This window comes from Gorilla gorilla, chromosome 8 (assembly GCF_029281585.2).
Source record: "Gorilla gorilla gorilla isolate KB3781 chromosome 8, NHGRI_mGorGor1-v2.1_pri, whole genome shotgun sequence".
In the NCBI taxonomy this organism is placed as follows: Eukaryota; Metazoa; Chordata; class Mammalia; order Primates; family Hominidae; genus Gorilla; species Gorilla gorilla.
The window spans coordinates 127,542,274-127,560,342 of NC_073232.2; the positions used below are offsets into that span (position 1 = coordinate 127,542,274).

At 37.4% G+C, this 18,069-nt stretch overlaps 1 protein-coding gene across 4 annotated transcripts in view; it reads left to right on the plus strand.

Moving 5' to 3' along the window:
* ATRNL1 (attractin like 1) overlaps positions 1-18,069 on the plus strand; it is an 853,221-nt gene that overhangs the window by 150,099 nt on the left and 685,053 nt on the right. The gene's annotated exons all lie outside the window — the stretch shown is intronic.

The window sequence follows — 18,069 nt, forward strand, 5'->3', positions numbered from 1 at the left end:
CCAAAGAACTAAAAACAGTGTGCATTCATACAATTCACCTAATTTTAGTTACGCAATATAGTCCTATCAATTTCTGAATATTTAAGTGAATGTATTTATTGAAATACTAAATTTAGGTATCCAGTAGACCCTTGTACTGAAAACATTGTTTTTCTATGTATCATATTATATATAAAACCTAGCTGATATTTAAAATATACTTATCAGTACTTAAGAGCACCTTTTATTGAGGGTATAAATAAAGTATTATACCAATTTGAAGCAATTAGGAAACATTTTTATAAGTAAAAATAAAAGAATAACACATTTAATAGATGTAAGAAGTATACTTTTTCTCTTAAACCTCATATAGGCACATAATCTGGTTTGGTAAATTATTTCAAGTAGAATCATGTAAAGAAAACTCTGACTATTAATAAGCACTTTAATCTTTTTACTATTACAGTTGTTTCAAAGGAAATTCCTAGTAGTAAAGTTAAGCATGGTTTTTAAATCTAAGTAATGAATGTCATTCTGTGATTAATCATTTGATACTAGTAATTTGATCTTTTTCTTTTTGAAATAATAATTTGAAGTGGTAACTCCTGATGAACATGGGATTGTCTCAGCTTTTAGGAGGCTCATGAATCATTGTTTGAAATTAGTAAAATGGGTTGAATGAAGTACTGAATCTAGGCTGGCAGTGACTTTATCTCATTGCTAGATTGGGCCTGTCAATATATTATTGTTTTGGCTATGGTGATAAGACACTGGGCTTATTTTTCTGGAAGTTGATGAAAGTTTTGTTTGTTTGTTTTTCTTCTGGGGAAAAAAAATCCCACAAAAAGTATAGATTGTTGTTGTCATTGTTAAAAATCCATGAAGTGGAATTTTGAACTTTTGCAAAAGGTTCTTCAAGGAGCTTCCACACAATGTCTATACTTCAATGAAGAATTTAAGGTTGAGCTATTTTCTGGCTGACAAAATGGGAATGTGTTTTTATTTTTTTCATATTGTTGAAGATTATGATATATCAAGTTTTATGTGTCAAAAAACTTAAGTGAAAAAATTTGGAGAATTTTGTTTCAGAAATAGAAAAATGTCAGATTATGATGATTCTAATTACTACTATTTATTTAATTTCCTTCTATGTGCTAGGTACTATGTTAAGTAATTTATATACAAAATCTTTAACCCACCTTGTAGCATGGTACTATTATCCTAATATTCAGAAGATTAAACAGATGAGAGTAACAGGAACTTGCCAAAGCCATGCAGGTAGTAGGTGGTAGATCTAACTTTTGTAACTCCTAAAACTTGTGGTAGTCTTTCTATTTGACTACATCATGCTGATTAGTTGTGCCCAGTGTGTGTTCTTAATTATGGCAACAAATTACCTTATTCTTAGTAATGCTTGTTTCTTAATGCTGTAGAAATATAGAAGAAAATATGAGTTCCATTTTTTCAAGCAAGTTGTTCAGACTGGAGGAAGGAATAGCATATTTTAAACAGTTTTACATTTTAACAAAGGTTTTCTTTTTATCCCCTGTGCTAACACTGACAACAAAAACATAAAGACAGTTCCACAATTCAACATAGGTTAAAACTGTTTGGCTTTATCTCATTTGATTATTTGTAGGTAGTTCTCAAAAAGGTTCTCTAAAATAATCTGTTTTATCCTCCTGGGTTTGGAGTATGAAATGTTGGACTATTTTCCTGGGAAAAGGTATTTTTCATATTATTATTTATACTTCAACAAATGTCTTTCAAAATAATTGTTTTCCTCATGGAGTATGTTTTTGTGGAAATAGATATAAGCATTATATAGTAAACCAATTAGGAAACAGAAAAAGTGTCATGTTGCTAGTTTTTCTTTTCACTGTGGTACACCAGGACGTTTTTGGTGCATTTATGGAAGGCACTTAAAAGCTTAGCTGATTGTTTTGTGTTATATGATATTTAAACAAATAGGAATATTTGTACCATTTCTAATTTTTTATTGTTGCAAAATGTATTATTTCAACATTACTCTCACAGTAAATTTTATACAGTCAATATCGCTAATCTTTGGGTATATGACCTTGCCTTCACAGTTCCCATTCTATTATTGCATGATGGATGTAGAAGGCATATGCTGGTGATTTTCAATCATGCCCATACCTTGGCATCCTCTTTGGAGGTTGGTTGGAAAAAAAAAATAACTTATGTAATCAGATTCTTTGAGATTGGATACTGGGCATCTATGTTTTTTAAAAGTGACTAAAGTGCAGCTGATAATACAGCTAGGGTGGTGAATAAGATAGGTTGAGTATAACACATAGCATGACACATTTCTTACTTTGACTGTAACATATGACATGACACATTGCTTAATGTTCTAGTTTGTAAATCTAGTTTGAGGTCAGATTTGAGAATCCAAAAACTTAATTTTTTTTTGTTATTGTTAGTGCTGTTATTATTACTTTCAGAAAGCCACCATGGCACCTTCTTCAAGGTTAACAAGAACTTTCTGGTAAAGATAACCTTCTATTTAGAATTCACACAGAATTCTGAAACAAGATGCAAAACAACTTATTGACTATATTTTTTTCTTAATCAAAAAGACAGTAGAGGATAATAGAAACATGAAAATGTAATTTCCTGAGTTAAATTATTTAAGAATGGGTAGGGAATAGGATTTGTATAAGAACTATATCTTGCAGAAAGCAGAACAGCTGAAATTTCAAATGAGATTTAAAGAATAATCGAGTTTTCAAAATAAATTCCCTGAACATAGTGGTTTACTTATGACATTAATTTCTTTGTAGGTGATTATTTAAAAACTAAATCAGTAAAAACTAAAAAGTAATTTTGTATTTGAGAAAGTAATATTTTAATGGTAGTATATAATAATGTATATTCTTAACCATTTTATAATACAGTGAAATTGCAGTTCTGTATACTCTTAAAAGATCACTTAACTGGCCAGGCACGGTGGCTGACTCCTGTAATCCCACCACTCTGGGAGGCTGAGGCAGGCCGATCACCTGAGGTCGAGAGTTTGAGACCAGCCTGACCAACATGGAGAAACCCCGTCTCTACTAAAAATACAAAAATTAGCTGGGTGTGGTGGTGCATGCCTGTAATCCCGGCTACTCAGGAGGCTGAGGCAGGAGAATCGCTTGTACCCTGGAGGCGGAGGTTGCAGTGAGCCGAGATTGCGCCATTGCACTCCAGCCTGTGCAACAAGACTGACACTCCGTCTCAAAAAAAAAAAAAAAAAAAAATCACTTAACTAATTAATGAAGCCTGGGATACCTGATTTTGTCCACCTCTTTGGAGTGATATGTATGTATACATATATAATAGATATAGTTTGGTAAGGCATATAATTTCATAGCAAAATCATATTCAAATTAAGACATCTAATTATTTAATTTTTTGGAAGACTCATGCAAAGTTATGAAAATTCCAATCTGCTTGCTTTTCATGTTTATAATTATTTTTATTTTCTGGAGGTTATTTTATTAGTTCCTCTCTCTGTTTATCAGTATTTCTCTATGCACTTCGTTAAATTCTTAGGGCTCTTTCTTGATGAAAGTGGTACCACTTACCTGGCCATCTGAAAGAAACAATTTCTTTGTAGATCAGGAAAATCCTTAGAATCATCACACATTTCTTTCAATGAATTTAGCCAACTGTCGACTGTTGTAAGCTTCATTGTATCCTTTGCTCAAGGTGTTCTCTTTCTTTTTTTTGGGATTATATACAAGAAATAGTAGTTTAATCTTTTTAAAAAAGAGGCCACTAAATAAAAGAAAAAATAACCTTTTATTTTGAGGAAAGGATGAACTAACATTTATCTAATGTTTTCAACAGTTGCTTGGCATGTCACACATGATTTATAATATAATTATTGTTACATCTGTGTAGTGTACATTAGTATATTTAATTTATAGAAGAAGACACTGTGATTTACCATGGTTAAACCCAAACTCACACAGGCTATAAGATGTTGTATTCAGAATTTAAAGTTAAGTCTACATTCAGAGTCCTTTTGATATTAACACTATACACTGTGATATTTATTTTTCCTGGTTTAACAGGAAAAAATTGGAATTTTAGTTGGAAAGAACTTGTTAGTGTAGTAAGACATTCAAAAATAGTTTTTATCAATAGATTTAATCATATTTCTGAGAGGTATTTGAATTTCACTCTACCTGTCCCCCTCCCGAATAAGTTGATTGGAAAATAGTGACCTCAAGATAGAAAATCCAGGAGAAAGAAAAGGATAATGGATAATGAATCTATCTCATTCTTAACAAGTCTGTAGCCATTTTGAGAGACTGTATTGAATACAAAAATTACTGAATAAAGATTAATGAAAAAATGCTCTGAAAAAGCAGCCTCTTTAATAAATAGTGCTGGGAAAAGTTGACATTCATGTGCAGCAGTATGAAACTAGACCCTCCCCTCTAAACTAAAAATGGATCAAAACAATAAAACAACAGAAAACAGGAATAATCCTTCAAGACATGGGTCTGGAGAAGACTTTCTGAAAAAGGCCGCAACAGCACAGGCAACAAAAGCAAAAGTAAACAAATGAGATCATATAAAAATAAAAAGCTTTTGCAAAGAAAAGGACAATCAACAGAATGAAAAGGCAACCTCCAGAAGGGGAGAAAATATTTGCAAACTATTCATCTGATGGGGGATTAACATCCAGAATATATAAAGAACTAATAAAATCTCAATGATAAAAAAAACTCAACAAACGATCCATTTTGCAAATATTTAACAAAAATAGGCGAATGATCTCAACAGATATTTTTCAAAAGAAGACACACAAATAACCAGTAATATATGACAACATGTTCAACATCAGTATTCATCAGGGAAATACAAATCAAAACACAATGAAGTATCATCTCACGCCATTTAGGATATCTATTATCAAAAAGACAAAAAAATAACAAATGCTGGTGAGGATGCGGAACAATGGGGAAATGTTTTTGATGGAAATGTAAGCTAGTACAGCCACTATGGAGAATAGTATGGAGGTTCTTCAAAAACTACAAATAGAACTATTATATGATCCAGCAATACCACCACTGGATATTTATCCAAAGGAAAGAAAATCAGTATATTAAAGAGACACCTGCACCTCCAGGTTTATTGCAGTACTATTCACAACATCCAAGATATGGAACCATCTAGGTTTCCAACAAGGGATGAATGAATTTGAAAAATGTGGTATATATACATGCTGAAATACTATTCAGCCATAAAAAGAATGAAGACCTATCATTTGTGGCAACATGGATGGAACTGGAAGACATTATGTTAAGCGAAATAAGCCAGGAACAGAAAGTTAAACACTGTATGTTTTCACTCATATGTGGAAGTTAAAAAAAGTTCATCTCATAGAAGACAAAAGTAGAACAGAGGATACTAGAGTCTGAGGAGGGTGGGGGAAGTGGTAGGTTACACAGAGAGATTTGTTAAAGAATACAAAATTACAGCTAGATAGGAGGAATACATTGTAGTGTTCTATACCAGTGTAAGATGACAATAGTTAACTATTATGTGTAGTTTCAAATATCTAGAATTAGGATATTGAATGTTTCTAACACAAAGAAATGATAAATGTTCGAGATGATTGATATGCCAATTACCCTGATCTGATCACTATACATTATATGTATTGAAGCATCACTATGTACTCCATTAATATGTACAATTATTTCTCAGTAAAAAATGTAAAAAAGGAAAAAAGTTTTAAAAAGTCTTAACTCTTGGGGGAAGAAGGCAGGACAAAGAAGTCATGAATGTAGAATAAAAATTTTAAAATAAAATATTAACACATAGGATCCAACCATATTTCAAAAGTTTAATAAACTATGATCAAGTAGGATTCATTCTAGGAATTCAACTGTGATTCGTTATCTGGGAATCTATAAATATAATTTATTAGTTCAAAACTACCAAAGCAACAGGACATATCATTGTATGTTAAGACACTATAAAATCATTTCGCCTACTTTGCCTGGCAGACGGTAAAAAACTAAATAAATATTTATTTAATGAATGCCAGGGGACAATTCCTAAGAGAAGATAAGGGTATGAATGAGTTTTTTTTTTTAAACTGAGAATGAGATAACCTAGAGTAAATTGTGCTTATTTTAGAATATTAAAAGAAGTTTTGAAGTAGGGAGCCAAAAAACAAAACCCCAGTAAAGTACCATCATTTCAGGGGCAGGTGGGAAAAGATATTTGGCAACATCCAGAAATGTAATTTTCTATTACAGAAGTTTTGAAATGGCTAATATAGGTTTCTCTTTATATTCGTCTTGTTATGAGCCTTGTACATACAACCTATGTGTACTTTCTGTCTTATTTCAAATTTGCAGTTAAGACTAACTTATGAATTGGCATTTTAAGTGAAACAGTAAAAGATTTTTATTTTTTTTTGAGTTGGAGTGCAATGGCATGACCTCGGCTCACTGCAACCTCTGTCTCCCGGGTTCAAGTGACTCTCCTGCCTCAGCCTCCCAAGTAGCTGAGATTACAGGTGCCTGCCACCATCTCCGGCTAATTTTTGTATTTTTTTTGTATTTTTCAGTAGAGACAGGATTTCATCATGTTGGCCAGGCTGGTCTTGAACTCCTGACCTCAGGTGATCTGCCTGCCTCGGCCTCCCAAAGTGCTGGGATTACATGTGTGAGCCACCGTGCCTGGCCAAAAGATTTTTTAAAGTGTCTTTACAGTAATACAGGTATATATATATACACACACACACACACACATATGTTTATATATATGTATATGTATATTGTGAAAAAAATGAGCATTTATGGAAAAATTAGCCAGTGAATTTACATTTTCCACTTGCATTTTTTAATGTATAATTGTTAAAATAAATCAGTCTGCCTTCAGCTTGAGTTTTTAATGTAATTATCTATCCCTCACGTGTAAATAGTTTTGATGGTATAGTACCGTTTGCTCAAATTTGGGTTTGAGAGAACAGTAACTCTAATTTTTTGATCTTATGTGTATTGAGTATATGGTTCGTAATTAATATTTAGTACCTTAAATAATGAGTACATTATGTTATTTTATTTTTTATTTTTTAAGCCTGTATTCCAGACAGTGTATATTATCTTGGTCGTCATTCTTTTCATCGTGGCTGTTTTGTTGGTATAGAATATTATTTCTGTAATTTTCATGATGTCAGTAACTATGGAATTTGCTTTAATTTGTTTGGCCTTGAACTGTTTATGAAGTGATAATAACCTAAGTGCTCCAGAAATATATTTTCTTCTTGGCAAGAAATATAAATTATAGTCAGACAGATTAAAAATGTAAGAGACTTTTTAGTGTAAGAATTGGTTTAGACTACTTGTAAACACATTATATTTATTTAGTATTGAGCTTTAAGGCATTTGATTTATGCCCACATATCAAGCTGGCATATTTGTGTTTTCTTCCTCTTGTTATCTGGACAGCAGAGAATTCCCCATATGGCCATAGGAAGGGGTGTTGATGTAACAGTGGTGGATGACATAGGGATTTGAGCTACATACTTATACAGATTGCTTGTGTCCTGTGTTTCTGCTCATACTTGATCATGGGTACCACTTCCATTTTATATTCTTAGGGTTATTGGTAACAGAACTAGCTCATGATTGCAAACTCTCAACACATAGTCACTTGATTACCCATGGTCAAGCATTCTATTTTTATCTGGACCCAATGGCATGGCAGTAATAGAGGTATATAACTTTCCACCACAGATGGTATGGCCTTTGACATGTGTGTGAAGCCTGCATTGTGATTCTTTCACTGGAGCTTGCCATAAATTCCACATACTACTTTTTCCAACAGTGACACTACCAATAACTATAGTATGTACTGGGTCATATCTCCCTAGCTGCAGAGTTGCATGCAGGGTAGACTTCACTGACAGCAGAGCTATTTCCTACCCTGGCTGGAAAGAGCTGGCAGCCTTTAATGTCTTCCAGTATATGGGCTGAAGCAGCATTCCTAGGAGTGGAATATGCTGCCTTTAGAACACAAAGAGGCCTACCAGATGGTTTGCTTTCTTCTTTGTAGTGGGAGTTGCAAGATGCATAATTGGTCTTTTAATTCAGATGAGCTGTCTGAGAATGTTCTTGTCCACTGGACCCCTAAATATTTTACCAATATCAAAGTCTCTGAATCTTTGTAGGTTTTATTTTCCATCCTTTGAAGCATATGTCTTAAGAAGGTCTCTGTTGCATTATTCTTGCCCATCTGGCCCAATTAGCATAATGTTGTTAATGTAGCAGAACAATGTAATGTTCTGCAAGATATCCAACAGGATCAAATGTATTCTGACTATGTATGACAAAAGAGGGCGGAATTAATATCATCCTAAGGCAAAAGTGTGAAGGTATACTAGTTTCCCCTCCGTGTGAATGCAAACTATTTTTGATCCTCTTTTTTGATAGTTAGCAAAGAACACATTTGCCGACTCCATGGCCATGTTAATCTGCTCTAATAAAGATATACATCTTGCACGACACCTGCAATTTTAGTTCTACTTGATAGTAGGTGTCTGCTATCCTTTAAGCTTTGTTTAGTTTGCCAAACTGATGATTTAAATGGAGATTTGATGGGGTCCATTATCCTGGCATTATTTAGATTCTTTAGGGTGATACTAATTGCTTCTACCCACTCTCTCTGGAATGTGATAGTATTTTAAAATTTATTGTATTATCCAGGGGATAAAAGCTCCCAGAGGCTTCCACTGTGAGAACCAAAGACCAAATGTGGTAGGTATTGTGCCATTTGCTAAGTCTGTTTATTCCAATTCTATATCCAGCGACTGAAGACATGATCACTGGGTGAGTCTGTGACCCAGTGGACCCATTTTGAGCTGGACCTTGTCCAGCTGTTTTCCTATTGTCTCCCATCATTGGGCTCAGTTCTGTTACAGTTGCTCCTACCATCAGCTTTGGTCTATGGAGGAAAGCCACGAAATTCTTAGTGATGCTAGTGTCTCTCCCACCATCATATTCTTCATGGCTTTGGTAATTGGCATATCCTCTGGCCCTTTCCATAGATAAAATGGCCTGGTGGGTTTTCTGGCATCACATAGTGTATCGACTTCAGCATGTGCACATTTTTAGACTTTTAATCACTGCCTTTACTGTTTGCTATGGCAGTTCCGGCATTTTGACCTTACTTAGCATGACCATACTTTTCATGTTTTACATATTTCTAGGAGTCATCCAGATAGCAAGTGAACATCACCTCTTGTGGCATCCTTGTCAGAAAGGAAAATCCTGCATCTTGGCAGAAGGCTTTCAAATCAGTAAACTCTCCCTAATCCAATCATAAGGTTCTGGCCACCTTGATCAAGCTCCCCTCTGAACCTAGTACCACTTGTACTCTCCCACCTCCTGCCAACATGTGCTGTCTAGCTGTCTAGGTTTGTTGTTGTTGTGGTTGTTGTTGTTGTTTTGAGACAGAGCCTTGCTCTGATGTCCAGGCTGGAGTGCAGTGGTTCGATCTTGGCTCACTGCAACCTCTGTCTCCTGGGTTCAAGCAATTCTCCTGCCTCAGCTTCCTGAGTAGCTGGGACTACAGGCGCCCGCCACCACGCCCGGCTAATTTTTTGTACTTTTAGTAGAGACGGGGGTTTCACTGTGTTGGCCAGGCTGGTCTCGAACTCTTGACCTTGTGATCTGCCTGCCTCGACCTCCCAAAGTGCTGGGATTACAGGCGTGAGCCACCGCGACCAGCGAAGATCTTATAGATTGTTTGGTGGTATACTCTCTTTCTTTCCTTAGCAGTCCCAGCATGTACCTAGATGAGTTATGTTGATACCCAACCCAAGTTATAGGCCCTCTGGCCGGTACTGAAGATGTGAGCAGATTCTGCCCTGGCCCACAGGTCGTGCTGGAGAGTAGCCTCTACATTGTGTTTAAGCAAAGGCAGAGTGCTATCTGTCTTTTAGGAGGGTAGGATGGATCATTTCTGCAGTGTCAGATTATTCAGGAAAATTCGGGAATTCAAAATTTGGGAAGATTTTAAGGAGCATCAACTTCTGATATTCCCATTTTGTGTGTCAGAGTCCTTTTTCTTCTGGGGCTTTACCTTCTTTAATTGACAGATCTATAATTGGCAGTCTCTTTATATGGTACTGAGGAGACCCTCTGGCTTTATCAGCCTTTCATTATCTTTTTCTAGAGCTCACTGGGGCTAAGCAGTAGACATGCAATTCTAGTATCTTAATAGTTACCCTTCCTCATGTTTTTCAAGCATCTAGTGCTTCACTCCTGCTATACTATTCCCTTCTATTGGCATGCCTTCCTAATTTATCACTAGTTTAAGTTTTTGCAGTTGCTTAATGGCCACTTTGTGCCAAGAGCTATCTGTGCTCCACCTACCACCAATGATGAGTTTTTCATTGCTAGCCTGGCGATGTATGATCCAGCTCTCAAACTCCAACTTATTTCTTACTTTATTATACCATTCCTGAAACAAGTCAGAGTTTGAGTCCTCTGGAAAGCAGACGCTGAGGTAGAGTTTAGTATTCATGATGTTAATTGGGAGTACCCTTACAATCAATGCCTTTGCAAGAGGTAGGGGGATGATGCAGAATTGGACAAAGGGAGAAGTTGAGTTGTGATGCTCGATGGATAACCTTAGTCAACCCTGTAAGGATTGACTGAAGGCAAAATAATTGGTCATACTTCTCCCATGTTGGGCTGGAATGGCCAGGCCTTTATACCACCACATTGATCAGTCATTCAATATGGGTCATTCTAGGAAGGGTGTGCCCTTGAGTGAAGTGGGCCTGTGTTCCTCAGGCAGTTTGTGAGGTAGCTTGCCACTGACTCTTCACTGACAGCACTGCTAGCAACCCAGACAACAAGTTTTTTTTTGAATTATGATCTGGGCAGCATATATCCATGTCTACCAGAAATATCCAAACTTCAGATGATTGACACCAAATAACAATTTATTTTTCACCCATTATACATGTTCATCATTGGTTGGCAGGGCAGATTTTTTTTTTTATTATTATGCTTTAAGTTCTAGGGTACATGCGCGTAATGTGCAGGTTTGATACATAGGTATACATGTGCCATGTCGGTTTGCTGCACCCATCAGCTCATCATTTACATTAGGTATTTCTCCTAACACCCATCAACTCATCATTTACATTAGGTATTTCTCCTAATGCTATCCCTCCCCAGGCCCCCAACCCCACAACAGGCCCCACTGTGTGATGTTCCCCCTGTGTCCAAGTGATCTCATTGTTCAGTTCCCACCTATGAGTGAGAACATGTGGTGTTTGGTTTTCTGTCCTTGTGATAGTTTGCTGAGAATGATGGTTTCCAGCTTCATCCATGTCCCTGCAAAGGACATGAACTCATCCTTTTTTATGGCTGCATAGTATTCCATGGTACATATGTGCCACATTTTCTTAATCCAGTCTATCATTGATGGACATATGGGTTGGTTCCAAGTCTTTGCTATTGTGAATAGTACCGCAGTAAACATACGTGTGCATGTGTCTTTATAGTAGCATGATTTATAATCCTTTGGGTATATACCCAGTAATGGGATTGCTGGGTCAAATGGTAATTCTAGTTCTAAATCCTTGAGGAATTGCCACACTGTCTTCCACAATGGTTGAACTAATTTACGCTTCCACCAACAGTGTAAAAACATTCCTAATTCTCTGCATCCTCTCCAACATCCGTTGTTTCCTGACTTTTTAATGATTGCCATTCTAACTGGTGTGAGATTGTATCTCATTGTGGTTTTGATTTGCATTTCTCTGAGGACCAGTGATGATGAGCATTTTTTCATGTGTCTGTTGGCTGCATAAGTGTCTTCTTTTGAGAAGTGTCTGTTCATGTCCTTTGCCAACTTTTTGATGGGATTGTTTGTTTTTTTCTTGTAAATTTGTTGGAGTTCTTTGTAGATTCTGAATATTAGCCCTTTGTCAGATGGGTAGATTGCAAAAATTTTCTCCCATTCTGTAGGTTGCCTGTTCACTCTGATGGTAGTTTCTTTTGCTGTGCAGAAGCTCTTTAGTTTAATTAGATTCCGTTTGTCTATTTTGTCTTTTGTTGCCATTGCTTTGGTGTTTTAGTCATGAAGTCCTTGCCCATGCCTATGTCCTGAATGGTATTGCCTAGGTTCTCTTCTAGGGTTTTTATGGTTTTAGGTCTAACATTTAGGTCTTTAATCCATCTTGAATTAATTTTTGTATAAGGTGTAAGGAAGGGATCGTTTCAGCTTTCTACATATGGCTAGCCAGTTTTCCCAGCACCATTTATTAAATAGGGAATCCTTTCCCCTTTTCTTGTTTTTGTCAGGTTTGTCAAAGATCAGATGTTTGTAGATGTGTAGTATTATTTCTGAGGACTCTGTTCTGTTCCATTGGTCTATATCTTTGTTTTGGTACCAGTACCATGCTGTTTTGGTTACTGTAGCCTTGTAGTATAGTTTGAAGTCAGGTGGCATGATCCTCCAGCTTCATTCTTTTGGCTTAGGATTGTCTTGGCAATGCAGACTCTTTTTTGGTTCCATATGAACTTTAAAGTAGTTTTTTCCAATTCTGTGAAGGAAGTCATTGATAGCTTGATGGGGATGGCATTGAATCTATAAATTACGTTGGGCAGTATGGCCATTTTCACGATATTGATTCTTCCTATCCATGAACATGGAATATTCTTCCATTTGTTTGTGTCCTCTTTTATTTCCTTGAGCAGTGGTTTGTAGTTCTCCTTGAAGAGGTCCTTCACATCCCTTGTAAGTTGGATTCCTAGGTATTTTATTCTCTTTGTGGCAATGGTGAATGGGAGTTCACTCATGATTTGACTCTCTGTTTGTCTGTTAATGGTGTATAGGAATGTTTGTGATTTTTGCACATTGATTTTGTGTCCTGAGACTTTGCTAAAGTTGCTTATCAGCTTAAGGAGATTTTAGGCTGAGATGATGGGGTTTTCTAAATATACAATCATGTCATCTGCAAACAGGGACAATTTGACTTCCTCATTTCCTAATTGAATACCCTTTATTTCTTTCTCTTGCTTGATTGCCCTGGCCAGAACTTGTAACACTATGTTGAAGAGGAGTGGTGAGAGAGGGCATCCCTGTCTTGTGCCGGTTTTCGAAGGGAATGCTTCCAGGTTTTGCCCATTCAGTATGATACTGGCTGTGGGTTTTTCATAAATAGCTCTTATTATTTTGAGATACCTTCCATCAATACCTAATTTATTGAGAGTTTTTAGCCTGAAGGGCTGTTGAATTTTATCAAAGGCCTTTTCTGCATCTACTGAGATAATCATATGGTTTTTGTCATTGGTTCTGTTTGTGTGATGGATTACGTTTATTGATTTGCATATGTTGAACCAGCCTTGCATCCCAGGGATGAAGCTGACTTGATCGTGGTGGATACGCTTTTTGATGTGCTGATGGATTTGGTTTGCCAGTATTTTATTGATGATTTTCACATCGATGTTCATCAGGGATATTGGTCTAAAATTCTCTTTTTTTGTTGTGTCTTTACCAGGCTTTGGTATCAGGATGATGCTGGCCTCATAAAATGAGTTAGGGAGGATTCCCTCTTTTTCTATCGATTGGGATAGTTTCAGAAGGAATGGTACCAGCTCCTCTTTGTACCTCTGGTAGAATTCAGCTGTGAATCCATCTGGTCCTGGACTTTTTTTGGTTGGTAGGCTATTAATTATTGCCTCAATTTCAGAGCCTGTTATTGGTCTATTCAGAGATTCAACTTCTTCCTGGTTTAGTCTTGGGAGTGTGTATGTGTCCAGGAATTTATCCATTTCTTTTAGATTTTCTAGTTTATTTGCATAGAGGTGTTTATAGTATTCTCTGATGGTAGTTTGTATTTCTTTGGGATCTGTGGTGATATCCCCTTTATCATTTTTATTGCATGTATTTGATTCTTCTCTCTTTTCTTCTTTATTAGTCTTGCTAGCGGTCTATCAATTTTGTTAATCTTTTCAAAAAACCAGCTCTGGGATTCAGTGAGTTTTTGAAGGGTTTTTTGTGTCTCTGTCTCTTTCACTTCTGCTCTGATCTTAGTTATTTCTTGCCTTCTGCTAGCTTTTGAATGTGTTTGCTCTTGCTTCTCTAGTTCTCTTATTTGTGATGTTGGGTGTCGATTTTAGATCTTTCCTGCCTTCTCTTGTGGGCATTTAGTGCTATAAATTTCCCTCTGCACACTGCTTTGAATGTGTCCCAGAGATTCTGGTATATTGTGTCTTTGTTCTTATTGGTTTCAAAGAACATCTTTCTGCCTTCATTTAGTTATTTACCCGGTAGTCATTCAGGAGCAAGTTCAGTTTCCATGTAGTTGTGCGGTTTTGAGTGAGTTTCTTAATCTTGAGTTCTAATTTGATTGCACTGTGTTCTGAGAGACAGTTTTTTTTGTGATTTCTGTTCTTTTACATTTGCTGAGTACTGCTTTATTTCTAATTATGTGGTCAACTTTAGAATAAGTGTGATGTGGTGCTGAGAAGAATGTATATTCTGTTGATTTGGGGTGGAGAGTTCTGTAGATGTCTTTTAGGTTTGCTTGTTGCAGAGCTGAGTTCAAGTCCTGGATATCCTTGTTAACCTCTCTCATTGATCTCTCTAATATTGACAGTGGGGTGTTAAAGTCTCCCATTATTATTGTGTGGGAGTCTAAGTCTCTTTGTAGGTCTCCAAGGGCTTGCTTTATCAATCTGGGTGCTCCTGTATTGGGTGCATATATATTTATCATAGTTAGCTCTTCTTGTTAAATTGATCCCTTTACCGTTATGTATTGGCCTTCTTTGTCTCTTTTGATCTTCGTTGGTTTGAAGTCTGTTTTATCAGAGACTAGGATTGCAATCCCTGCTTTTTTTTGCTTTCCATTTGCTTGGTAGATCTTCCTCCATCCCTTTATTTTGAGCCTATGTGCATCTTTGCACGTGAGATGTGTCTCCTGAATACAGCACACTGATGGATCTTGACTTTGTCTTTTAATTGGGGCATTTAGCCCATTTCCATTTAAGGTTAATATTGTTATGTGTGAATTTGATCCTGTCATTATGATGTTCGCTGGTTATTTTGCCTGTTAATTGATGCAGTTTCTTTGTAGCATCTATGGTCTTTGTAATTTGGCATGTTTTTGCAATGGCTAGTCCCATTTGTTTGTTTCCATGTTTAGTGCTTCCTTCAGGAGCTCTTGTAAGGCAGGCCTGATGGTGACAAAATCTCTCAGCATTTGCTTGTCTGTAAATGATTTTATTTCTCCTTCACTTATGAAGGTTAGTTTGGGTGGATATGAAATTCTGGGTTGAAAATTCTTTTCTTTAAGAATGTTGAATTTTGGCCCTTACTCTCTTCTGGCTTGTAGGGTTTCTGCCGAGAGATCTGCTGTTAGTTTGATGGGCTTCCCTTTGTGGGTAACTTGACCTTTCTCTCTGGCTGTCCTTAACACTTTTTCCATCATTTCAACCTTGGTGAATCCAACAATTATGTGTCTTGGGGTTGCTCTTCTTGAGGAGTATCTTTGTGGTGTTCTCTGTATTTCCTGAATCTGAATGTTGGCCTGCCTTGCTAGGCTGGGGAAGTTCTCCTGGATAATATCCTGCAGAGTGTTTTCCAACTTGGTTCCATTCTCCCCATCACTTTCAGGTACACCAATCAATCAAATGTAGATTTGGTCTTTTCACATAGTCCCATATTTCTTGGAGGCTTTGTTCATTTCTTTTTAGTCTGTTTTTTCTTTGACTTTGTCTTCTCGCTTTATTTCATTAATTTGATCTTCAATCACTGATACCCTTTCTTCTACTTGATTGAATCAGCTATTGAAGCTTGTGCGTGCATCATGAAGTTCTTCTGTCATGGTTTTCAGCTCCATCAGGTCATTTAAGGTCTTCTCTACACTGTTTATCCTAGTTAGCCATTCGTCTAATCTTTTTTTCAAGGTTTTTAGCTTCCTCGCAATGGGTTCGAACATCCTCCTTTAGCTCGGAGAATTTTGTTATTACCTACCTTCTGAAGGCTACTTCTGTTAACTTGTCAAAGTCATTCTCCATCCAGCTTTGTTCCATTGCTGGTGAGGAGCTGTGATCCTTTGGAGGAGAAGAGGCACTCCGATTTTTAGAATTTTCACCTTTTCTGCTCTGGTTTCTCCCCATCTTTGTGGTTTTATCTACCTTTGGTCTTTGATTTTGGTGACCTACAGATGGGGTTTTGGTCTAGATGACCTTTTGTTGATGTTGCTGCTATGCTTTTCTGTTTGTTAGTTTTTTTTCTAACAGTAAGGTCCCTCAGCTGCAAGTCTGTTGGAGTCTGCTGGAGGTTCACTCCGGACCCTGTTTGCCTGGGTATCACCAGCGGAGGCTGCAGAACAGCAAGTATTACTGCCTGATCCTCCCTCTGGAAGCTTCATCCCAGAGGGGCAGCCGCCTATATGAGGTGTCGGTCGGCCCCTACTGAGAGGTTTCTGACAGTTAGGCTACACGGGGGTCAGGGACCCACTTGACGAGGCAGTCTGTTTGTTCTCAGAGCTCAAACGCCATGCTGGGAGAACCACTGCCCTCTTCAGAGCTGTCAGACAGGGACTTTTAAGTCTGCAGAAGTTGTCTGCTGCCTTTTGTTCAGCTATGCCCTGGCCACAGAGGTGGAGTCTAGAGACGGTAGGCCTTGGTGAGCTGTGGTAGGCTCCGTCCAGTTTAAGCTTCCTGGCCGCTTTGTTTACCTAGTCAAGCCTCAGCAATGGCGGATGCACCCCCCAGCCAGGCCGCTGCCTCGCAGTTCGATCTCAGACTGCTGTGCTAGCAGTGAGCAAGGCTCCGTGGGTGTGGTACCTACCAAGCCAGGCACTGGAGAGAATCTCCTTGTCTGCTGATTGCTAAAACCTTGGGAAAAGCGCAGTATTTGGGTGGGAGTGTCCCGTTTTTCCAGGTAGTCTGTCACAGCTTCCCTTGGCTAGGAAAGGGAAATCCCCCAACCCCTTGTGCTTCCCGGGTGAGGTGATGCCCCACCCTGCTTCGGCTCGCCATCTGTGGGCTGCACCCACTATCCAACTAGTCCCAATGAGATGAACCAGGTACCTCAGTTGGAAATGCAGAAATCACCCGTCCTCTGCGTCGATCACACTGGGAGCTGCAGACTGGAGGTGTTCCTATTCGGCCATCTTGGAACGCCTCTCCAGATTTTTTTTTGTCATTATTTAGGGACCCAGGCTGACAGAAGACATAGGCTTTCATTGCTAATCAAATGCCTCCAACCAGAAACACAGATATTCCAGTAGCTTGCATTACATTGATACATTCAACTTCTAGGGATTGTAAGAGTATAATTTTGTGCCAGAAGGAAAGGAACTGAAATATTTTGTTAAACAGCACAAATGTCTATCAAAAGTATTGTATGTAATTCTTTTTTAAACTTTTAGTATAATTGAATATGATGTCTTGGAGATAGTAATAAAGCTGTCACTTCCTACCGCTACATGTATTGAAAGGCAAATAACTTCTAGAAGTAGAATTATGTTTTATTATTATTTGTCTAAATTAATTGCCTTCATGTATAATTACATTACTATTACTGTGCTGTAATGTTTCTCTTCTGCAGGACTTGTGTACTTTAAAAACAAAACAAAAGAAAACCAGAACATGACTGAGAGCATAAGCACTATTTTGTAAACAGTGGGATTAAATGAAAGTATACATACTTAAGAGTGAAACCCTCTAGGTACCCTTCATCCACTTAGGGTCTTCCTAAAATGCTGTTAGTCCGATTTATGGTTTCCAGGCAGGAGACTGGAAAATTATCTGAAGGAATCTGACCAGCCTAAGAGAAAGCAGGTAGAAATACTGACATTTGGAGGTCTCTAACTGAAATGGTTCCACCTGATCAGAATCCCAGAGGTCAACATGTCCTTCTTAAGCACTAAATTCCTAATGACTCTTGTGGTGCCTCACTCTTAAATTTGCAGCCTGTTATTATTTTGACAATTACAAAAAGTTACTAAATTTGACCAAAATGTCAAACGAGTAGGAAAAAATAAGAAATTAGGGGAAATAAAGATAATCCACAGAGGAGATT